Here is a 25,000-nt window from a genome sequence, read left to right on the forward strand (position 1 = left end):
AGAGAGAGAGAGAGAGAGAGAGAGAGAGTAACCCGACATGGCGCGGGTAAGCAACTCACTAATCCATTTTTTTTATTTCCTCAATATGACGCGTTGGGAGTGTTCGCAAGATGGCTTATTGCTTCTTTATATAAAAAATTTATTTGGAAAAAAAAAAAGACGAAGAAATTCCTTTTCCGTTACGTCGTTCTCTCCTATCGTCATCCATGCGTGGAACTTTATTGTTTTTGGTATTTATTTTTGTCGTTTTTCAAACCCTTTTATCAAAACATTTCCTTCTCCGTTGTCTCTCCCACGAGTCTCGTGTGTGTGTGTGTGTGTGTGTGTGTGTGTGTGTGTGTGTGTGTGTGTGTGTCTGTGTTTTATACGTTATGTTGTTCGCTGTAGCTTACGTCAATATCCTCACCGGCTGTCCGGTACACACTCCGGCCGGACACGACAAACTTTTATTCTTTTTCTCGCTTAACCGGATTTTTCAAGTTTGTGTATCATACTTTTTTTTTTTTACAGTGAGTCATGTGGGATTTACAGGGACTGACGCTAGCTATTTACACACACTTTCCATACGACTTGCGGGATCTGATGAACATTGTCAAATAATTAATATAAAAACTGGACGAAAGATTTTGCAATAGGTTTTGATTACATTCACATTCCATTATTCTCAAGTCAAACTGACGGTATATATATATATATATATATATATATATATATATATATATATATATATATATATATATATATATATATATATATATATATATATATGAGTCTTATTACAAAGTTAGAGTTTAGTATATTTTTTGCCTTGTTTTACTAAGTGGTGACAGAACTGATGATATCACAGTTTTACGTTTTCTAGTTTCTCTTCCCCTTGCTTGAAGAAGCTCTCTCTCTCTCTCTCTCTCTCTCTCTCTCTCTCTCTCTCTCTCTCTCTCTCTCTCTCTCTCTCTCTTTCTGCCGGTCTGTTTGTCTTTCTCTTTCTGTGTCTGTCTGCCTATCTTTCTGTCTGTTTGTCTGCCTGTCTCCCCCCCCCCCTCTCTCTCTCTCTCTCTCTCCCCTCCTCCTCACTCTCTCCCACCCAGAGCGGAGCCAGCATCACCGGCCGCCATTATGAGAGGCGAGAGACGCCCTTGATTAAGGGTTCCCCGCGACCTGTTCTTCTCGGAGTCGACGCTGAAGGGTCTCCCCTGGCCGCCCAGAGAGAGAGAGAGAGAGAGAGAGAGAGAGAGAGAGAGAGAGAGAGAGAGAGAGAGAGAGAGAGAGAGAGAGAGAGAGAGAGAGAGAGAGAATATGCCGTTACCAGCATCCGTAACACCTGTATTCCGAATTGTGAAACCTGAAGTCTTTTAAGCGGATCTCTCCGGATGATCGAGGTCTGTTCCACCAAAGGCTTCGGCCAACGACGAACTGATCAACCGAAGTCCGGGTAGGGTCAAGGTATGATTAATGGGGGCTCTCCTCCCCCCCCTGGTTAATCAAAGTATGGGTAACTCGTCCGCTAAATAACCAAGATAGTATTAACCTCACCCCCTGAACACTCCTGGTATGATTATCCAGTCCCTCTGGTAACCAAGGTATGATTAATCTCTCTTTCAGGTGATCAGGGTATGATTAATCTCTCGTTCAGGTGATCAATGTATGAGTAACGGGTTCCTAGAAGACCTAAGGATGATTAACCTGTCCCCCAGATTATCAAGGTATGATTAATCTACCCCAGGTAACCAAGGCATGATTAACCTGTCCCCCGGATAATCAAGATATGATTAACCTGTCCCCCAGATGGTCAAGGCATGATTAACCTGTCCCCCGGATAGTCAAGGCATGATTAACCATGTTCTGGTCTGGGTGGTAGGGCACACCAGCTGGCACGAGGCGGCCCCCGGTCACCCCAGCTGTGATAGATGGCCAAACATTCCATCATTTCTAATGCCACACCAACCATGTCTTCGCTCCAGTTTATGTGTGGGACCCCCTTCGTTTTTTTTTTTTTGATATTTGTGTCGTAAGTCCTGATCTGGTTTTTGCCATCCTTATTTGGCGGGGGTAAATGGGAAACCATGTGTAATGAAGCGTTTCTTAATGACACGAGGTGATTGAGGGGAGGTGATGGAGGGGAGGTGATGGAGGGGAGGTGATGGAGGGGAGGTGATGGAGGGGAGAGGAGGGTAGCGCATTCTGGGGCCAGGGAGGGAGGGCTCCGGTAATTAGTTCTGTGGATGATCAGGTAATTCTTGCGGTCACCGGAGAGTTAATCTCCAAGGATGATGGCTCGTTCCCAGAGCGAGAATTGATAAGGAGGAGGAGGAGGGGGGGGGGCGGGGTGGGTAGGTTTAAGAGTATGAGGTTCTGGTAAATGGTTAGTTTTGTGTTATGATCTGGAGTCCTGTCTCGGGTGATGAGCTTAACTGGGTCGTGGGATATGTTTATTCTATAATGTTTTTTTGTGATACAACACTGCTTTCATATCTATCCGTATCTATCCTTATCTATCCTTGGGCATATGGAGCTCTAAGCGTATATAGCCTGGCACGTACGCATTCGCCTTCGTTACTCTGGTCTTGTCAGCACACACCTGTTATGTCACATGTGTCATGTCAGCACACACCTGTTATGTCACATGTGTCATGTCAGCACACATGTGTCATGTCAGCACACACCTGTTATGTCAGCACACATGTGTCATGTCAGCACACATGTGGAGTCTTCACTGTATAACACTTCATACAACTCATGACCTCTCAGTGTGAAGATTCGTCAGTCTGGTCTATTTACGAATCCTCCTGGCTGACGTCACACTATGAAGCCCTCTGGCTGACGTCACACTACAAAGCCCCTCTGGCTGACGTCACACTACAAAGCCCCTCTGGCTGACGTCTTGAGGCACAACATTTCTGAATAGGTTCGGTTCTACACAACATAATCCTTCAAAACATAAACAAATCATTTTAAGATCCCTCAGCCCCAAGGGCTTATGGTCGACGTGTGTGTGTGTGTGTGTGTGTGTGTGTGTGTGTGTGTGTGTGTGTGTGTGTGTGTGTGGCATCAGCTCGGAATATTACGTAAGAATGAATCCAAAAGCAGTTCGTCCATCAATCGGTTCATTATAACATCACAATCACAACCTCCCTGTTATCTGATCTCACCCACCCCACACACACACAAACTGATTCACGTTAACAACTTCCATTATCAGAAACATTCGCTGATGGACTTTCGTACCCCTCCCTCTCACACCCCCCCTCCCCCGCCTTCTATCATCAACCCCACTCCTCCCTCCCCTCCCCCCTAACTCACCCACCCCCATCCCTGCATGCGCGCCGCAGGCACGTGTCAGACTCCACCACGTGCATGCGGTGGTGGGAGTTCAATGTTCAGTGTTGGCCGGACGGACACAGACCAGGCGGGGGTCTGTGTCCAACCATTTTTACATTCTTCTTCATCAGTTGCTGGAAATGATTGGGTCCTCCACCCCAGCAGATGTGGAGGGCTTGTGGAGGCCAATGCCCCTCCACCTCACCACAAGACAACTGATTTTACATGATATTTCTGAAAATATAACTTTATATAGACATAATTTAAATGTTCTCCTATAATACTATAACTAGTTATAACAACCATATAGGAGATTTATTCTCCTTTTTCTTTTCTTTATCAGTGATAACAATAGACCTTTTGAGATTGTTTCTTTATCAGCGTCAACAAAAGCCAGAGACCTTGCTTTTCTTCTTATCAACGTAAACAAACACACACACACACACACACACACACACACACACACACACACACACACACACACACACACACAGCAACAGTAATGCTTTGCGTTTTCTTTACACTGAATAAGAGAGAATGTCCTTACAGATGACAAGTGTTGTTGTTTGAGGTTGCGTGTGTGTGTGTGTGTGTGTGTGTGTGTGTGTGTGTGTGTGTGTGTGTGTGTGTGTGTGTCCCACCGGCAGAGACTAAACAAAATGGTCGTCACAGTGAGGGAGGCTCAGACATCGTGAGCGCTCCACGTGTTTCTCTCTCCCTCGCAGCAAAGTACTTTCGAACGCAGGAGAATCGGGTCGTGTGGGAGAGAAGGTGTGGGGGTAAGTGTGTCTTGGCTCTCACCCTGGTAGGGAGGGAAGTATATGGAAGAGGAGGTCTGGGGAGTAGGTGTGTGATCACCCCCTCTCCTCTCCTCTCCTCTCCCACAGCGGACTGGCCGGGGGGGGGGGGGGGGGGGGTAGCCGTGAAGGGGTCATATGGGAGAGTGTTGTGACATCCCCGTGTCTCTCTCTCTCTTCACAGTGGAGTGGTGACAGCCATGATGATGGTCATAATGGTGTCATGGGGGGTGGGTCATGGGGAGGAGGAGGTCATGAGGGAGAGAGGTGACTGGGGTAGATAGTAGGGGGCGAGAGGGGGGAGGGAGGGGAAGGGGCTTCCAGTCTCTCTCTCTCTCTCTCTCTCTCCCCCAGGTCAATCAGCAACAGTAATGGCCGGCGTCTCCACACAGCAGACACCGTCAACACTGGGGGGTCCTCTCCCTCCTCCTCCTCCTCCTCTCCCTCCTCCTCCTCTCCCTCCTCCTCCTCCTCCTCTCCCTCCTCCTCCTCTCCCTCCTCCTCCTCCTCCTCTCCCTCCTCCTCCTCCTCCTCCTCTCCCTCCTCCTCCTCCTCCTCCTCCTCTCCCTCCTCACTTTTTATCGGCTTAGGTATCCTGGGTATCCCGGCGGGGGGGGGGGGGGGGGGGGTGGAGGGGTAGCCCCATGGTCACGAGCGACCAAGGGGGCAGGCAGCGGCCCCCTCCCCCCCTTATGTCCACATCTTCCCTTACCCCTTACCCTCCCTTAAATGAGATACAACCCCCTTACCTTCACTCACACCCCCCCCGCTTCTCCTTATGTTCCAGGCCTTAGCCTGCCTCCTTCCCCCCATCCAAGTCCTAGATTCTCCCCTCCTCTTAACCCCATGCCCAAGACTCCCTCCTCTCCCTGTTTCAGACCCCAGCTCACCCTACCCCAGGTTCCCTCCTCCCCCAGATCAAGACACCGTCTACCCCCCAGTCCCAGATCCATCTTTCGTCTAACCTAGACCCCACCTTCCGGTCCCAAACCCCAGATTCCTCTGCCCAAGACCCCTTCCTCCCCAGACCAAGACCCCCCTCTTCAACAGCCCCCTCCATTTTCCTGCCCCAGACCTCTTCTTCCCCAACCCTAGCTTCCCCTAGACACCACCCTTGTCCAAGACCCTTTCCTCCCCCAGACCAAGACCTCCCCCTCTTCCCCCAGACCCCCCTCCATACCCCAGCCTGCCCCTATCCCCAGACCGAGGCTCCCCCAGCTCGCTACCGTTCTCTGTTCACAACTCTGTTCAACATGCAATACTTAATATTCTGGCGGGGTACACGCCATACCACCTGGTCCGGCCGGGCACAGGGGCGGGACGGGTTGGGGTCCCGCCGCGCCACTTCCACCCTTATCCCTCACAGGGAATAAGGACCACTAGGGTCGGCCCCTGGCCCGAGGAGGGTTAACGCCCCTTAGGTCCGTCTCCTCAAAATTCCGTCTTTTCCCAGGGTGGTATCTTAGCATTTCATCTATTTTTTTCCTACGGGCCATTTGAAGAACATGAGCAGTGTCACCCGCTAGGCGACCAGACCCCCGGGCCGCCCCTGCTGCGGGGAGGGGTTGGGGGGGTTGTTGGGTGGGCGTGGATGGGGTGGGTGGGTGTGGGGGGGGGGGAGTGACGAGGGTTTGCAGTGGGTTGGGTAATGTTTGTGGCTGTTAGAGGGTGTGGTGGTGGTGGTGGTGGTGTGTGTGTGTGTAATTACCCATTCATACTGTACGTGGAGGGAGTTCAACACTCATGGGGCCCCATCTCTTGAACTTTCTCTCTCATAAAACTTTTTGAGCTTGTGTTTGCTGTCAACATTCACCATCTCATAACTCAGATCCTTCCATACACCCACGATCTCTATATCATGACAGTCCTTCTTCACACTGTTTTATCCAGGGTCTTCCTTAAAATCATATCCTGTGTTTGTTCTCTCCTCATCCCCTTAAAATCGTAAAGGTTGTGATCAAGTCACCTTTTGCTCTTCTCTCTTACATAAAAAAAAAAAATCTATACCTCAAACCTCTCATGATCAAGTCACCTTTTGCTCTTCTCTCTTACATAAAAAAACAAATCTGTACCTCAAACCTCTCACTATAACTCATCTGTCTTAATTCTGGTACCGCCTTTGTTGTCCGCCATTAGATCTTTTGCATTGGTTCTTTGCGCTTCGCTAAGGCCTGGTAAACGAATGGAGAACCATTTTCTAATTCTGGCCGAAGATAATGTGAATGCGATCCAGATGTTTGCCAGGCGACCGCTTGACTCTCACGCTCCTACTACGGTGCAGCTCTGACGACACGCTAGGTACAATGTCGACTTCCAAAAGTCTCTCTCTGTGACAGATTCCTGCAGCTTTTACCCTGTTAGATGATACTCACTTCCAGCCCTTCTTGCTCTGTGCCCCGTCCTCATTACCTTACATACACCCGGCTTGAATTTCATGAACCATGTATCAGAGACCAACTTTGCAGTTTGTCTCGTGTGCAGATGCAATCTTCCTCACTTCTTTTTTTTTCCCCCGCTTCGCTCATGAGCTTAGCAACATCCTTAAACATATTTAGGTATGAGTCCGAATCTTCTGGCGGGTCATTTACATACAATCAAGAAGAGCAATGGTCCCAGGACAGTACCCTGAGGCACGCCACTGGTGACCTCAACCCATTACGAAAAGGCTCCTCTGACGTGCATCCCTTTGGGCTCTTCCACAAGATGACCTTCCACTAGATAATCTTCCATTCGTCTGAGTATTAACCCCTCCAATTCCTGCCTGAAGATCCAAGTCTCTTTACCAGCCTCTTAATGTGGTACAGCGCCAAATGTCTTCTGGTAGTCCAAATACAGAGAATCCACCCCACACAACTTGTCCTTTGTCTACGACGGAGCTCACTCTCTCGTAGAAGTTCTAAGAGATCTGTTACACATGACCTCCTTACCCTGAATCCCCTTTCTGTCTCTCTTCTAGGTAGTTTCTCCTTTACAAGTACTCATCCTAGTGCTTCTTGATTATCTTCTCCAGTATTTAACAGACCACACTTGTGTGTGTGTGTGTGTGTGTGTGTGTGTGTGTGTGTGTGTGTGTGTAGGGGATGTGTGCCTCGCAGCGGAGGCAGTGTGTGTGGTAGCAGAGAGAGAGAGAGAGAGAGAGAGAGAGAGAGAGAGAGAGAGAGAGAGAGAGAGAGAGAGAGAGAGAGAGAGAGAGAGAGAGAGAGAGAGAGTGGGTGATGGTTGCTTGGTGTGTGCGTGTTGGTGGAGTGTGCTGAGTGGATCGGAGAAGATGGATGGAAGTGGATCATCCGAGCTATGAACAGAAGAAGACTATACACTAATGAGCGACCTCTGACATTACGGTACGCCATCAATTATTATCACTCTTTGACATGGCACTAATTAGAGGTCTTAATTAGTAGCGCTGGGAGGTGGTCTGTTGACGACCCCCGCAATCAGAGACAATGTTTGATTAAGAAAGTGTCTATCTAATTTGTTACACACAAAACCTTGGAAATCACCACTGATACGATATCCTTTAAGAAAGTAAGGCAAACCTTAGATTCCTACCACTGGAACGAGAGGATGCAGAGAGTAAAGTTTGTCACGTTATAAACATAAGGTGAAAAGTACTTTACGGAATCCAAGATCGTTCTCTCCTTAGACATTTTGCTTTTGGAGAGAATGACGTTAATGCTGAAGGCTCTCCCAGAGAAGACTGTGATAAATAAGTCAGACGAAAATGCCTCTGAAGATGAGGAAAATGATCGAAAGAAGGGAAGAAGATTTTGCGGATGGAAGACGACAAGATCCGAGTTACAGACGACGAGGACGCACGGTAGGGTTGTGGGGGTCTGGAAGCACTGCACCCTCTGATGATGGGAATGGAAGAAGAGACCTTGTGGCCTCTGACTTACTTATGACTCCCCAGGGGCTTGAGGAGGAGACCCTTTGGCTTTCTGACTGCTTAATGGTTCTCTAAGGGCCTGCTGAAGGGAGACCCACTGGTTCTGTTGATGACTAATGGGTCGCCAAGGACCCCATGAAAAGATCCTGGGGATGGGGTCGGGGGCTTTGACTAATGGCTCATCAACGGCGCCATGAGGAGTCACTGTGCTGTTCTGACCAACTAATAGATCACCCAGGGCCTCAGGAGAAGATGTTGTGGTCTCTTGACTAGCTATAGGGTCGACATTACCCTTACGAGAAGACCTTGTAGGTCTATGACCGACTAATGGGTTTCCTAGGGCCACAAAACAAGACCTCATGACCTTACAGCTCACGCAGAACCCAAGAGGAAGACCCTGTAATCCTCTAGCTAATTTGGCTCTCCAGGGACCTCAGAAAAAGACCCCGTGGTTCTCTGCCTAACTAATGGCCCATCAGGGACCTCAGAAAAAGACACTGTGGTCCTCTGGCTAACTAATGGCTCACCAGGGACCTCAGAAGAGGACCCCGTGGTACTCTGGCCAACTAATGACTCGCCAAGGGCCCTATGACGCAAGAAGAGAGAGCCCGTGGTCCTCGGGGCTCCAAAACAAAGCACGATTGATTAGCAGGTCAGGAGCGAGGTAAACTGGCAGGTAGGTAATGCGGAGCTGAGGTAATATACGTCGAGATGGAGAGGTACGGAGGGGCAGGGAGGGGGGAGGGGTATGAGTGAGTAGGGAGGGGGTGAAATGAGGGGGCAGTAACCTCACAGGAGCCCCCCCTCGGCTGCCATCACTAGCTAGCTCTCAACATCCCATTGTCCAGTCTACTTGGTCTGTCAGTGGTGCTGTAGGGGGTACCACCCCCTCACGACAGCCCGGCCCCTCCATCACCCCCCTCCCCACCCGACCAACCCCTCCACAACGCCGGCTGCCGCCCCTCCCTCCCTGATAGTCTGTCAGCCAATGAAGGGGAAGGTACGTACGCATGAACGACTGGCCGCTACATCAGAGCCATGGGTGTCTCGCTACACCTGCGTGTAGTGTGTGTGTGTGTGTGTATGTGTGTGTGTGTGTGTATGTGTGTGTGTGTGTGTGTGTGTGTGTGTGTGTGTGTGTGTGTGTGTGTGTGTAAGATTACCTACTTGTGACTACCTATTTGCATTGGACGAGGAGGGAGTCATGGGAGTGTCATCTGAACAGTCTTCACCATCATACAACTTCTGAAATCTATATATGCTGCATGTATGCTGTCCGCATACAAACGCGTGGTTAATAATTACTATTTGTTTGTGTTACTTTAACACACCCTTGCCTATGCCCGTGTGTGTGTGTGTGTGTGTGTGTGTGTGTGTGTGTGAGTGGTGAATTCGAGGACTGGAGACTTCAAGAATTGGAGACTTCAACACCGACTAGATAGTAATCCAATATTTCCGCGCTGGCGCTTGGCGACCACAAGTCCTCACTGCTCTCTATCTTGCTCTCTACCCTTTACTTCATTCCTTACGATTTATGATGTCCTGCCTTTCTTACGAATGGTCCATCATCCTGATTCTCGTGAATTTCATCCTTTTTCCATCAGCTAACATCTATATAATTCTTTCACACTATAATTAATGTCTTTCTCTTATTCAATATCATTAGTCTTTATTACATGGCTCCCTGTCTTTCTCTGGTACTTCTTTCTCCCTATTTTTTTTGGGTATGATTCTCCCTATTTCTTGCTCATGTTACTCCCCATTTGCAGATAATTATGTCTTAATGAACAACATATAAGGAAGAACTGTCTCAAGACGATTAAGGAAAGTACAATATTCTCCTCTGACCTCGTCTCTTATCTCGCTCGCTCAGCGTTACTCTCTTTGTTCTCTACACGAACATCTGCTTCTTAATTCCTCAGTCTTTTATATCTAACATTTTCCTTGGAATCTATACGTACACACTCCTTATTTTGGTCTGATTATCTTTTGATTTTTTTTTTTTTGTTTTTGGTTCTTCACTACCTCTCTGTTCCCCTCTTCAAGTCTTTTTTATCCCTATTCCATCTTTCTCTTCTTTTCCTTCTTCTTCTTCTTCTTCTTCTTCTTCTTCGTCTTCTTCTTGTCCTTCTTCTTCTTCTTCTTCTTCTTCTTCTTCTTCTTCTTCTTCTTCTTCTTCTTCTTCAAATCTTCGTGTTGAATTATTTGCCTTCTCAGATCTTCGTAAACTTCGTTATACGCCACGACAGCTTCTACACCTTCGTTCTTCATCATTTTCCCCAGTTCTCTCTTTTTCTCCTCCCGTGGGTTTCACTGACTCAAAACTGTTAGCTTAGACGACTCTCTCTCTCTCTCTCTCTCTCTCTCTCTCTCTCTCTCTCTCTCTCTCTCTCTCTCTCTCTCTCTTCTCTCCAAAGCTCAGGAGGCGACGCTCAGATTTCTCGATGGGGCTCCAACAAGGTCGAGATTTACCTTCACAGTCTCTCTCTCTCTCTCTCTCTCTCTCTCTCTCTCTCTCTCTCTCTCTCTCTCTCTCTCTCTCTCTCCCCCGCCGCCGCCGACCAAGTGACCAATTTATAGCTTACGCCCGATAGATTTACGCCTCATATCTATCGCAGTAGCGCGGGTGGAGGTCTTTCTTTATGGGTAGTTTGCGTAATACCCCGACGACGTGTACTGCCGGGCGGACGCTCTACCTATCATGGCCGACGCAATTTATGGACTCACACAGACGACGACGACGACGATGATGATGACGACGATGATGATGATGATGACGATGATGACGACGACGACGATGACGACGATGATGACGACGACGATAACGACGAGGACTAGGACGAACGAGGAGGACGACGAGGACTAGGACGACGACTAACGATAAGTCTATACAAGACGAGTGTTGCCCCCTGACGTACGTACTTCCCTTTGGCTGTCTCACCAACACGGGAGCCATGATCATGTTAGGACAGAGATGGGGATCAAGAAATCATGTACAGATGACAAGTAACTCCCCCTGCGGGCACTGAATTGGGAAATAATCGAATAAAAAATGGGCTGAATTTCAGAGAAATATAGACATTTCAAGGACAAAAATAACCTGAATGAAACCACTGAAAAAAAAAATCTAGTAGGAAGCGAGAGATGAAGATTTTGAAACAGAAAGACTCTATGACTACTGACTACTGACTACTTAGAAACCAGAGACCTGAAATACGGTCCAAGGTCCCTGAGGCACACGTAAAGAGAGAGAGAGAGAGAGAGAGAGAGAGAGAGAGAGAGAGAGAGAGAGAGAGAGAGAGAGAGAGAGCTGAGTTGGAGTGTAGCGAGGGATCGGCTGGATATGTGAAAAGTCTCTGGGAGAGTGGAGGTGGTTTGTGAGAGGTATCTGTGGGAGTTGGGAGAATGGAGTGAAGGGGTGAGAGGTGTATGGAAGAGTGAATGGAGGAGGCCAGAGGACGACATGAAATTATGACATTTACCAAATTCTAGAATTTCTGTGTGACTTTCCATTTTCTCTCTCCTGCATTCCATGTTCTGATTTACGCTAAACCCTTGAGCACGACGGGACCACCCTTGAGCACGCTGGTATGACCCTTGAACACGACGTTACGACCCTGGAGCTCGACGATACGACTCTTTGAGCACAATGGCACGACCCTTAGTAATGTTGACCTGTCATTTTTTGACCTCAAGGGTGACATTACCTTGCTGAAGGAGTCGTACCGTCGTGCTCAGGGATTATAGAGTGGCTATACACTGGAATGAACCGTCTCTCGGTGTAGTAAGTGCCAAGGTTATGAACACCTTCCAGTCAACATTCGACAACTACTTCACCGATACTCGATGACAATACAGTATTAAGTTCATCATTATTCACGCCTGTTTCAGAATCCAGCCAGAAAGCAAATGTTCTTCAATCTAGTAGAGAGCTTTTCTAGTCTACACTTTCATCTAAAATTTCCATGGTAGTATGTTCCATTCATCTTGCATGATGTACATTTTCTGTCATCGGTTGAATCGGAGGGAGAGGTGGGGTGGGTAGGAGACTTCTGCAGTCCCATCCTGTTTCCACCACTGTCTTCAGCCACCACGACAGATCTCAAGGGTCGTTCGTGCCACCATGCTCAAGGGGTCGTACCCACGTCATTTGAGGGGTCGTATCCTCGCCCTCCATGTTCCTCCTAACCAAACCTCAGAGTTCCAGTTTACAACAATATATACAAATCCCAGCATTCAGGGTGGCAGCCTCCCTCGACCCACAAGCCAGCACTGCCGTCGCCACAAAAGCTCCGCCGTCCAAGTGGTAACTAGCATTAACCACGGTGGGAAAAAAAACCCACTCCATAATCTCCCGCGTCACATTTAACACTGAAACTTAAAACCCCAAATTTGTTATCAAGATTTTTATTGTCTGTGTCTCTCGCCTCCGGCCATCCCCGCCGTCTGCGTCTGCAGCTGTCAAAGCGATCGCGAATCCGACGGAAAAAATTTTAAAGGACGTTCGCGGTGGGAGCCCGAGGAGCTGACGTGATGTTTTGTTGTTTTGGTCGGATCAGCTGACCAGCCTTGTCAGCTGACGCCGCGCGCCAAATTTAAACGCGGCAGAATTTGAGACGGACGCCTCAGCGAATGCATCAGACCTGCTGGAGTTGAAAAATCTTTTAATACCTGCGCAAAAACGTTTTATTTTTCTAACTTATTTACAATCGTGTGGACAGGTCTTATCTGCTGTAGCGCCAATTAGCTCTCCTTTAATGGGTTAGATTAATTAGGATTAGTTTTATTCTGAAAACCATTTTAGGCTTTGCAAGAACATAGTTACCTCATCTTGGTTTACTGATGCAAAAAGTGTAATGCTGTCCTTTGGTCACCATCTACTGAAGTGACGAAAATAAGCACGAAGGACGATAGTGGTCTGTTATCGTCTATAAAAGAGATTATCAGAAGAGATAACAGTCGTCTCGTGTGGACTGTGGTACAGGGATATGGCTCCCCAGTGGTGATCAGGGTTGTACTGGAAACAATCCAGGTCCATGGATGTGTGTGGTGAGGGTGTGTGTGTGGTGGACGTTACGTGCTGCAGGGTCGTACATGGTGGGGGAGGGTGTCAGGTAGGGGTGTGTAGTTGGGGTCGTGCGTGGTAGGGTGTTTTTGGTAGGGCTTTTGTGTGTGTGTGTGTGTGTGTGTGTGTGTGTGTGTGTGTGTGTGTGTGTGTGTGGTGGGGGATGTGGTTGGGTGACCACACCGGGCTGTGTGGTGCTGGGACGGGCAGGCAGCAGGAAGCCCCAGATAAGAGAGATAGCGTCAGTCATCTTCACCACAATCCACCGTGATAAGACTTGTTGCTCTAGTCACCCTCTCTGCTCACTCCCTCACACCCTCACTCTCCCCGAAGTAGGACCTCAGGACACCACTCCTCGACGCCTTCCCTCTCTTGTGCCTTTCATGGTCGAAAGAACCCACCTCCTCCTTCTCCCTCTACCTTAACCCGACCCACTCTTCCTTCCATCATTTCATTGTCTGAGGACCAGTCTTGTTCTCCAGTTTAGTACTCCCTCTACTGGTTTCTCTTTCTCTTCATTTGTTTCTCATCCATCGCATCGAAACATCTCTTGCATTGACAGTCCCTCCCAGAGTAACCTCCCAGAGGCCATGAGGACGTCAGACAGGTGCTAAATGTTCAAGACAAGAGCCCAACGTCTTCTGGCAAAGCTGAACTGCTACGAAATCTGTATCGACAATAATTCCCGATTTTTTCTTAACGAAAACTTCCGTCGTGCGCTGGAGATGTGGTGCACAGCCCTGAACAGTCTTATTGCTCTGTCTTATCAGAGTGAGATGCGTGGGTGAACAAAGATGTGAAATGGGTGCATAGTGCTCATGGACTGGGCGCGTAGTGGATGTGGAATGACTGTGCAGTGGGTTGGGATGGGTGTGTCATGAGGTGGGTTTGGTCTGGTGGTTGTAAACAGTTTAGATGACACGGTTAGGTAGAGGGTTGGTGGGAAAGGAGGCGGAGGGAGTGAAGGTCACATGGGAGGGGGGCAGCAGTGAAGGGAAGTCACAGCCGGGGACGGAGGAAAGGGAGACGGGAGAGTGAGGGTGGGCGAGAGTGAGGGATGGAGTCAGACAGTCTATGGATGAGTGGGAGAGTGAAGAAGAGATTGTGGGAAAAGAAACGGGAAAGAAAAAACGAAAAAAAGAAAATGGGAAACGGAGTGAGGCAGTACGTGATAGGATATAGGAGAGTGAGAGGCGGTTTGAGACGTTATAAGCAGGGACGAGTGAGAGGCTACAGATAGAGAGGAGAGAGAAGCAGAGTGAGAGGTTATAAGTAAGAAGGAGTGAGAGGTGAAGGTAAGCCATTAGCCTGGCACTTCAGCTGGGCCACCATACCTGCTCCAGATTCGGCCTTCAGCAAGAGTTAGATTCAACGATCCTTCGCTGACTTCATTACTGTTCCAAATTAATTTATTACTTCATCAAAGAACCAGTAATTAAGTCCAGCATATCCCCACCATCGACCCTAATATCTCGGTGATTAACTAATTTCCATATTTTTCTCAGTGGCAACAGTTTACCTCCCTTCCCCCCCACTTGGATCACATCGCCTAGAAGAGGCAGGCTCCACCACTCCTTCCAGTGGGCAGTGGGAGAGTGTTTATGTTCTAATATAAACCTTACAAAGACTCCACATACAAGTAACAACACCTGGCCTTCACCACCACCACAACCATCATCATCATCATCATCATCGTCTTGCCCCTGACACAACCACCTGGGATTAGCAATTCCATTAGAGTCGAAAACCTGTAATAAATACGAACACAATCAAGCCTTCACATCTGACACGGAGTAATCTACTGGTAGAAAACGATAGCTTCTACATCATGCCTGGGCATCACCTTCGATCCCCTCCCTCCCTCCCTCCCTCCCTTCTGCAGTTACTTAGCCACTGGGAGCTGGTAACAGCAGGAAACTCCCCTACCCTGCCCGAGGTGGCGTACCGGCGCCCTTAAATATTACGGTGAATGTAGAAAATATACGCCTGGGGGGGGGCGGCGGCGAGAGAGAGAGAGAGAGAGAGAGAGAGAGAGAGAGAGAGAGAGAGAGAGAGAGAGAGAGAGAGAGAGAGAGAGAGAGAGAGAGAGAGAGAGAGTAACCGGCAAAAAAAAAAATGTTGTCTCCCACTGTGCGTTGCTTTCACACCACGGCGTTACTCTCACACGAGGAGCTGGCAAGCCACACAGCTCCTGGGTGTTCAGGGTGGTGACGAGACACACTACTTCGTGAAGGCAACAGAGCGAGTCAAGCGAGCTAAGAGGAACCTATGAGGTGGTCTGTGGCCTGAAGCTGGGGTAGGGAGAGTCGGGGTGAAGAAGCTGGGTCTATCCCGTCTCTCTCTGGTCTGTTGCTGACAGTCTGCTGACCCCAAGAGGCTGTCAGCACCATCTGACACGGGGAGACATCAGCACCATCTCTCTGGTGCGCGTGAGGCGTCACTACTTAGTCTCCCTCTGTCTCTGGAGAGACACAATGTGTCCTTGCGATTAAGAGATGTGTCTCTTGCAGTCGTGGACGCTCCCTTGCAGAGAGAAGACGTGATCTCTCCCTGCAGTATTGAGGACCCAATCACACTCTTGCAACATCAAAATAGACCATGGTTACCACATTGCTCGACCGATCCCCCTAAAGACCCGTCATTATCTCATTCCAACTCTTTCCCACACCTTGCCACTCAACACAAGACACCAGTTCATCTGGTTGTGTTACTATCATCGATCACAAAGAGTTTTCTGCCAGTGTGGCGAGAATAGGTCTTGCGTATTTCATGATTGTATTAGTCATTTTTGGTGTCAGAAATCTTATTTGCTTCGTCGGGTTTTGAGTCTGAGGCAAAATGAAGACCGCAGATATATCTAGTGTCATCAGCAGGTTCGAAGCCAAATGGGGGGAAAAAAAATGTGATTTAACAAATATAAAGATTGGTTTAATTTTATTCTTAGTTTCGTTCTGCCAGAATAAATCTACAGTTATGTTCAGCTGAAGCCTTTATTGGCAATTGTATTTATATATCTCATTACCTCAGCTGTTAGTCTAAACTGGATAATATAGATTGAGATAACTTATGACCAGCAGTTGATGATAATATATAGACAGTGAAAGATGTTAATAGGAGACGGATAGAGTGGGCGAATTGCTACTGTGTGAAAATGAATGGGATAAATATTTATGACTTAGGTTTGTTTGAACTGTTAACTGACTCAGCAAAGCTTGTGACTGTGTGTATGTGTGTGTGTGTGTGTGTGTGTGTGTGTGTGTGTGTGTGTGTGTGTGTGTCTCGCTCGACCTCCCTCGTCTTCTAGCCCTCTGACCTCGTCCGCAAGACAAATGACGTCACAGCAGGTCGGGCAGTGAAAGCCTGTGTTGTGGTCACTGTGCTGTGACCCGGGGAGCCTTGAGGTCACTGTATTGCAAGAGATTTCTTTTTTTCGTTTTGAGTCGACCAGCTTCAGCGGCGCGGCTGACTGAGGCGCCCGTCCTCTGGTACCGTTTCGTACGGTGCGACGGCACGATGACCGACCCCCCTAGCACGACGCTTGCGCACGACGCTTGCGACCTTTGAGTACGACGGTACGACCCTTAGGTACGATGGCGTGCCCTGTGATCAGAACCCTTGAGAATCAGGTTGAGGGCCAAATGGTCGTATCCAAGAGTCGTACGGTCGTACTGTTGTGCAGTCGTGCTCACTGGTCGTGCGGTCGTGCTAAAAGGTCATATGGTCGTGCTTAAAGGTCGTTCTAACGTACATGGATATAGTACTGTCGTGGTGAAGGGTCGTTCAGTCGTGCTTACGAAGACTCACCAGGTGACCAGTTAGACTGAAACACACACACACACACACACACACACACACACACACACATAGAGGCCAGTCAGCCGCCCTTATTACTACGAATGACGTCATTGCCCAGGTATACCAACACTCACAAAAAAAAAACTTTTCAGAGAAATCTATGCAACAAAATACAAAAAACAAAAACAAAAACAAAATAAAACAAATATAAAAGATAAAGCTGCACAAAAATCAGATAAAAACGAGAACATTTAGCTCATGGGAGATGAAGAACATATAAGTAACCCTTCCATAGTGTGGACCCGCAGTCTCTCCCTACTTATAACACCCCTTCCCCCTCCCCCCCCTCCTCCCTTCTCCCCTTCTCGAACACCCCCGTCGTGTGACGTCATTACTCATGCGAGAGTCCATAATGTGGACGCGATGGGGTTGTCTGTTATTGTCATGCTTTACATTCGGGAGTCTTGCTGGGGGATGACGGACGGGAAGAGGGAGGAGGGGAGTGTGGGTCAGCAGCGCTCCCCCCCCTACCCCCCTCCCTTGGATGAGAGAGAGAGAGAGAGAGAGAGAGAGAGAGAGAGAGAGAGAGAGAGAGAGAGAGAGAGAGAGAGAGAGAGAGAGAGAGAGAGAGAGAGAGACGTTTGATTTCCAGCCCTAGACGTGACTGTGTGTGTGTGTGTGTGTGTGTGTGTGTGTGTGATGTGGTGTGTGTGTGTGTGTGTGTGTGTGGTGTGTGTGTGTGTGTGTGGTGTGTGTGTGTGTGTGTGTGTGTGTGTATAAAAAAGGCCTACAGGTCATGAAAATACAGTTCTAACGGCGATACAAGACACCGGTAGATACAGATTATCGTGCCCCCATCAGCGGGTATATATCAACAAGACCTGAACACTGCCGACTAAAGAATGAGAGACTCCTGGAAATGACTGGGTTCGAACACGGGCTTCGGCGAACCGCCGCGGAGACACAAGTGTCGCAAGAAGTGGAGAGAGAGAGAGAGAGAGAGAGAGAGAGAGAGAGAGAGAGAGAGAGAGAGAGAGAGAGAGAGAGAGAGAGAGAGAGAGAGAGGAACAAGTACGTACGTAAATCCCCGCCTTTGGTAATGACAGGAGGACCTTTTCAGCGTAACGGAGAGGGGGGAGGGGACACACACTCTCCTCCCTCCTCCTCCTCCTCCTCCACGGAAATGGATACGACAATGTAACATTGTACCTCTTAGGGCGGACAGCCATTAGCAGTCGACCTCGCTATAATCTAGAAGTCGGAAATTGTCGCCTGCCTATGGGAATTCATAGGAATGATAAGTGACGGAGACAAAAACACACCTCCGGGAGATGGCAAATTGTCGGGGTGGGCCCTGGGTTATCTAGGCGTGTTCCACATAACGACACAACACAGGGACCATGTCTCGCCACAAGGCCTTCCGCTGTCGCCCGCCTTGTTTTCACGAGGCGCTGCGACAGTTCGTCGTACTGCCCTGATAACCAGATAATTGGTAGTTTAAGTAGCTCTTTTTTTTTTTTTGGCCGTAAACTGCTGTGGTCGATTGATGAAAGGGTATTGATTTATCTCTGTGTTTCTCGGGGTGAGGAGTTGGGTGATTGTACAGGGAGTAAGGAAGGTGAAGAGCATGGGATGGGGGAGAAAATGTGATGATGGTAAATGATGATGATGATGAAGATGAGGGTGGTGAAGATGAGGGTGGTGAAGATGAGGGTGGTGATGAGGATAATGAAGACATTTAAGACGATATATGACTAATGATGATAGTGCTGGTTGCAATCACAGTAATGAAAGGGGAAGAAGATGATGATGATGATGATGATGATGATGATGATGATGATGATGGTAATGATAATGATGACGATGATCTCTCCTCTAACACCCCCCCCCTCTCCTTCTCTCCCATCACCCCAGGTCATCACAGAGGGTGCTGGGCTCTCCCCTTCCCCCCAGAAGACTGACTTCACTCTCTCTCTCTCTCTCTCCCCACCAACCAACCCTCCTTGCAGACCCACAGGTGCGCTAATTAATATTCTGTCTGGCTCACCTGTGAAGACAAATGGCCACATCTTCGTTTCCTTCAAGCACAGGAGCGCTGGGGAAGCAGCCTCACTCCTGACGAAGGGAAGAGAAGGAGTATTTAAGCAACACATGTGAAGAATCACTGACCAGTAATGGACGAATGGTAGGATGCCAAAGGCCCGCAGAGATGATGAACTGCACAGATGAAGAAAATATTATGAATATCATGAATTAGTTAAATATTTGGAGAACAGTGACGGAACAATTGTCTGGACGATTAAGCCACAAATAAGAAACTGAAGAGATAAATATGTACTTGGCTATATTCTGCATCTTGTTATAATCTATTTTGCTTATAAACTCGAGCAACTAAACCTTAGATTTTTGCCAACATAGACATGCAAGTTTTTTGTTCACTCAAGAATAATAATGAACGTGAATACGAGAAAGGTGTTTTCGACTCTGAGCCATGACCAGATCATTGTTTATTCTTTATCAAAACAACAGGAGTCCAGCAGCCTAGGCAGAAGTGGCAGCAGCAGCAGTAGCAACAGCAGCTGTTGCAGGAAGAGAGAGAACAACAGCTTGACCACATGAGAAAGACAGATGTAGCAGCTTCACGAGGGAGGAGCCAGCAGCAGCAGCTATTAGTAGCACCAAAGACAGCAGTACGAGCAGGAGGTAAGCGACAGCTGTAGCAGAGAGATCAGTAATGGCAGCAGCAGCAGTAGAGGGGCTTGCAGCAGCACCATAACCAGCAGCAACAGCTGGAGAGCAGCAGCGGAAGGAACTGTGTAAGCAGTACGAAGGACAGCAGGATCAACAGCAGTCAAAACAAAATGAGGAATACCATAGCATCAGCGGCAGACTCACGAGCCGTGGCAGCAGAGGACACAGCAGCAACAGCAGCAATAAGAGGGAGAGCAACACCAGCGAGAGCAGCAGAATACGATGAGCAACAGAAGAAACAGGATGGATAGCAGAACTGAGACTGCAATAAATAACAACATAAGGTTAGTGGCAGCAGAAGTGGCAACAGCAACCCTAGTATGGCCAGCAGGAGCAGAGAGTGGAGGGGGGAAGAGCAGGAACAGCAGGGGCTGGAGGAGGAGGAGGAGGAGGAGGAGGAGGAGGAGGATAAGCAGCAGGAGCAGCAGGGGGAGGGGCAGCAAGAGGCAGGTAGACAGGCCACACCCCGGGAGATGGGCGGGGCGCTCCAAGCATCCGCGGGGAACCTTCTCTCTCTCTCTCTCTCTCTCTCTCTCTCTCTCTCTCTCTCTCTCTCTCTCTCTCTCTCTCTCTCACCACCGCCTTATCCACTCCCTCTTCTCTTCCCTCTCCCTCGCCCACTCTCCAACGCTCACCCGAGTACCTTGAGACGCCGCGCCACTCGCAGGGGAGGATGTAGGAGGTGGTGGGAGGGCAGGAGATGCGGGGAGGCTGAGGACGGATGGTTGGCCTGGGGTCCGACAAGGGGAGGTCCTGTGTATCCCCGGGTCGGAGATGAGGTATCCACCGCGTCAAGATGTCTTCAAGACTTCCTCGGCTCTATCATTACCCGCCCACATCTCCTGCTCCTGCCAAGACATGGGCTCTTCTTTTTTTCTCTCTCCTCCTCCCCGTCCCCGTCGTCTCCAGGTCTTGCGGGAGAACAGAGTGAGACAGGAATTCCTCACAGTCTCCAGATTTTTGCAGGAGACCGGAGTACGAGGACGAATCTCTCATGACCGATTTCTTTCTTTTATCAGAGAACCTTTTCTTCGTCTGTCTGTCTGTCTGTCTGTCTGTCTGTCTCTCTCTCTCTCTCTCTCTCTCTCTCTCTCTCTCTCTCTCTCTCTCTCTCTCTCTCTCTCTCTCTCTCTCTCCATTCATCTATCTATTCATTCACCTATTTTCTTAGCATTCAACTTATCCCGTCGACGTATCTGTGCATCTATCCTCCCTTCAGCTATCTGGGAATGGCTCCACCACCATCAGTCATCCCCAGCTACATGAACTTCAATCCCCTGATCGTCTTTTCTTTTCTTTTACCGTGGAGCTCTGATACTTGCCGGAGGGAGAGAGATAATTATATATGTCTCCTTCCCTACGGAGAGACACTTTGTTATCTCTCCCTCCCACGTAGGGAGGGAGACATTATGGTTCCCTTACATTTTTCCTTCTTTCTTTTTTTTTTTCTCCAGATTCAAGTGCTGCAATCAAACGTCGTTTCTTTTATTCCCATGTTCAGGTCGAACTTGGCAGACACAGGACGAAAATCTTTTCTTAACATTGGATTTAAGTTCTAAACGTATCTATTTAAGCACTTACGAAATTCTAGGCATTACCACTCAATATCACATTTAGTAAAGCGACCACACACACAAACACACACACACACACACACACACACACACACACATACACACACACACACACACACACACACATATATATATATATATATATATATATATATATATATATATATATATATATATATATATATATATATACATGGAAAACAGCCATGGATCTTCCGTGAGTTATCAATATACATCATCTAAGACAAACTACTCCTAACGTAAACAAAAGCTTGTGATTCTACCTCAAACACAAAACACAGACCAGACGACAGGGATAGCCAGCCATAAGGAGCCACAGTAATGAGTCAGGATAACACACATCCTTTCCATTATTTCATGGGGCGGTAAACTAACTATCGTAAGGTACAAGAACTCTTCCATTCTTGGAAGGGGACGCTTCTATCCCATGACACTTCGAAAGTTCGTAATGGCCGACCTAAGAAGAGTTAGAGGGCGCACGAGGGGGTGTTCACGCTGGCTCAGAAATTAGAGAACTCTATAAAAACCGTGCCTTTGTGAGCAGCCATGACACTCGCTTCATCAGCGGGCGCCGTCGGAGACCTGATAGAGGAGGTGGGAGATGTGCACTGGTGGTGGGGGGGAGGGCGTATGTCTTTTGTTTCTCGTTGATGGCTTCCTCTCGCCTCGTTCTGTGTCGTGTGTGTGTGTGTGTGTGTGTGTGTGTGTGTGTGTGTGTGTGTGTGTGTGTGTAATCAGCCGTTAGTAATGTACGTGGAGGGATGATTTCTACATCTCTCAAACCCTGTCTGTTATCATACGACTTTCTGATCTTTTCTATAATGTCCACGTTGACAATGCCATCAACCAGTTTCTCTCATTCATCCACCAGTTATATACTATATATGTAATTCCTTTTATGTATTTTATTACACGTTCTTTGCTTACGTTCATGTTACGTCCCCTGGTTGTTCTATCCTCGTATCTCACGAAGAAGAACTGTTCACTTGGCAACCTGCTTTAAAAACTTGAAACGTATTTCTCAACATCCTTAAGTAATTCCAAGCAAGCAAAGCCATGTGTACACTCGGGCACTTGTATGTTTGTATTTCGTCACACATAAGATAAAACACACACAACTACGTCTTGTATACACACACACACACACACACACACACACACACACACACACACACACACAAGCACACATACGCAACACAAACGTTCTTTTGGATCACAATTTCACATCGAAAAGATCTCTGGATAGCTTAACGAGGAGAGAGAGAGAGAGAGAGAGAGAGAGAGAGAGAGAGAGAGAGAGAGAGAGAGAGAGAGAGAGAGAGAGAGAGAGAGAGAGAGAGAGAGAGAGAGAGTGGAATTCTTAAGGAGGCAGAAGAGGGCTGATTAGAGTTTGCGAGGTATGAGGTCATCTTCCTCATTACCTGCGCGTCATGAGGCTGATGGATACAGACACATGAGGACCTGTGAATCAGCCATGCGTCACCCCTGGCCTCCCCCCACCCCCACCCCCCAACCCCAGCCAGGGTTGCTGAACTGATAATTAAACGTGGAGGCTGGGGAAAGAACATGGGAAGATGGAGGACTGCAGAGAGAGAGAGAGAGAGAGAGAGAGAGAGAGAGAGAGAGAGAGAGAGAGAGAGAGAGAGAGAGAGAGAGAGAGAGAGAGAGAGAGAGAGAGAGAGCGCGAAACGAGGAGAGACGACCCCAAGAAGGAGTATGTAAGTTATAATACAGGAGAAGAAGGATCAAGAAGAACATCGCTGGGGAAAGAACATGAGAAGATGGAGGACTAGAGAGAGAAAACGAGGAGGACCGACACCCCCCAAGGAGGAATATGTAAGTTATAATAAAGGAGGGGGGAGGATCAAGAAGAATAGCGGTGGTGAAGAACATTGAAGATGGGATACTAGAAGGAAAACGGAGAGGACCATGACAGACAGGTGTATAATGGAGGAAATATTCATAACGAGAGAGAACGAGGATTACCAAAAATAGTAGTGATGAAGAAAACGTAAAGAGGGGTTGCTGCAAGAAGGAATAGATTGCATAAAAGGGAAGACGAGAGATGAAATAAAACGTGAAATAAGAAACAGCAAGAACAGTAGGGGTGGGGAACACGAGAGAGAGAGAGAGAGAGAGAGAGAGAGAGAGAGAGAGAGAGAGAGAGAGAGAGAGAGAGAGAGAGAGAGAGAGAGAGAGAGAGAGAGAGAGAGAGAGAGAGAGAGAGAGGACAAAGACAGAAAACGACAACCGGGTCAGTAAGTAAGTCACTGAAGCGTGATGGTTACAAGAAATAGATAAAAATAAGATTTGTTAATGATCACGTAAACCGTGAAGACATATGTACCTTGGGAAATAAGAATCATTGAATGATCGTAACAAGATTATACAGTATAAAGACGAGTGATCAGCAATTACGAAATAAACGAGAAAATCTAAAAGATGATTTAAGAGAGGTGGGGATGGGGGAGGAGGAGGAAGAGGAAGACTGAAGGCTATTTTGAGTTGGGAGCGTGTTGTGTGGAACACTTGTGTTGCCTGCAACAGCATGACGGACGACGGGCGGAATGACAGACGACGAGCGGGCGGAATGACGGACGACGGACGGAACGACGGACGACGGACGGACGGAATGACGGACAATGGGCGAAATGACGGACGACGGGCGATGGGCGGAATGACGAACGACGAGCGGAATGATGGACGACGGACGATGGGTAAAATGAAGGGCGGGCTGACGGACGGACGGACGGAATGACGGACACGGTGATCCCTCAGCGTCGGCCCCGCTACGCAAGCGACACATGGAGGAGACAATCAATCAAACTTCGTTTAAGAGAAAATGGGATGAGGTGGTCTGGAAAAGCAAGTTTTCCAGGATAAACGAATAAGAGAATGTCTCAAGGAACTATAATAGATGGGAGTAATAGACGAAGGGGAAATGAAGAGAAACGAAAATAGAACATATGAGGATAATTGAAAATAAGAATATAATGAGAAACATTTAGGCTAGCGGGGGGAAGAACATGCTCGCCAAATTAGGCGCGTGGAACCAGTTTTTAAAAAGAAAACGGGAAAAATACGTAAACGAAAATGGGAACGAACAGGCACAGTGGGGTCCCCCCTGATGAGATGGAGGGTGGGGACCAGGGGGTGATGGGGGTGGGGGTATCGGTGGTAGGGAGGGGGTGGTGAAGAAGGGTGATGGGGCATAGGGTTGACAGGGAGGGGATGGGGGAGAGTGATTGGTGATGGGGAGGGAGGTAAGGTGGGAGGAGGGGGACCAGGAATTATGATTCATGAGAAGCAGGTTGTTAAAAGCTGATTACCTTTGGGGGGGAGGAAAAAAAAGATTATCGGCTGATTAGTCACGGGGAGATAGAGAATTCTTTTCATTTCTCTTTGTAAATTGGTGTCGAGAAGAGACAAAGATGAATGACCCCCGAGGAGACATCGCTGTGCCTCGGTTAACTTTCTTATCATCACTATCATCATCGCTTATCATCACTATCGTCATCGCCTATCATCACTATCATCATCGCTTATCATCACTATCGTTATCGCTTATCATCACCAACTTCGCTTATCATCTATCATCATCACCTATCATCACTATCATCATCGCTTATCATCACTATCATCATCGCTTATCATCACTATCATCATCGCTTATCATCACTATCATCATCGCTTATCATCACTATCATCATCGCCTATCATCCTCCATTTTCAGATCTGCGCTACAATCAGTAACAGGGTAAACGATGACCTCTGGGGTGAGAAGTTCCTCGACAAG

Source organism: Panulirus ornatus, chromosome 63 (genome assembly GCF_036320965.1).
Source record: "Panulirus ornatus isolate Po-2019 chromosome 63, ASM3632096v1, whole genome shotgun sequence".
Classification (NCBI taxonomy): Eukaryota; Metazoa; Arthropoda; class Malacostraca; order Decapoda; family Palinuridae; genus Panulirus; species Panulirus ornatus.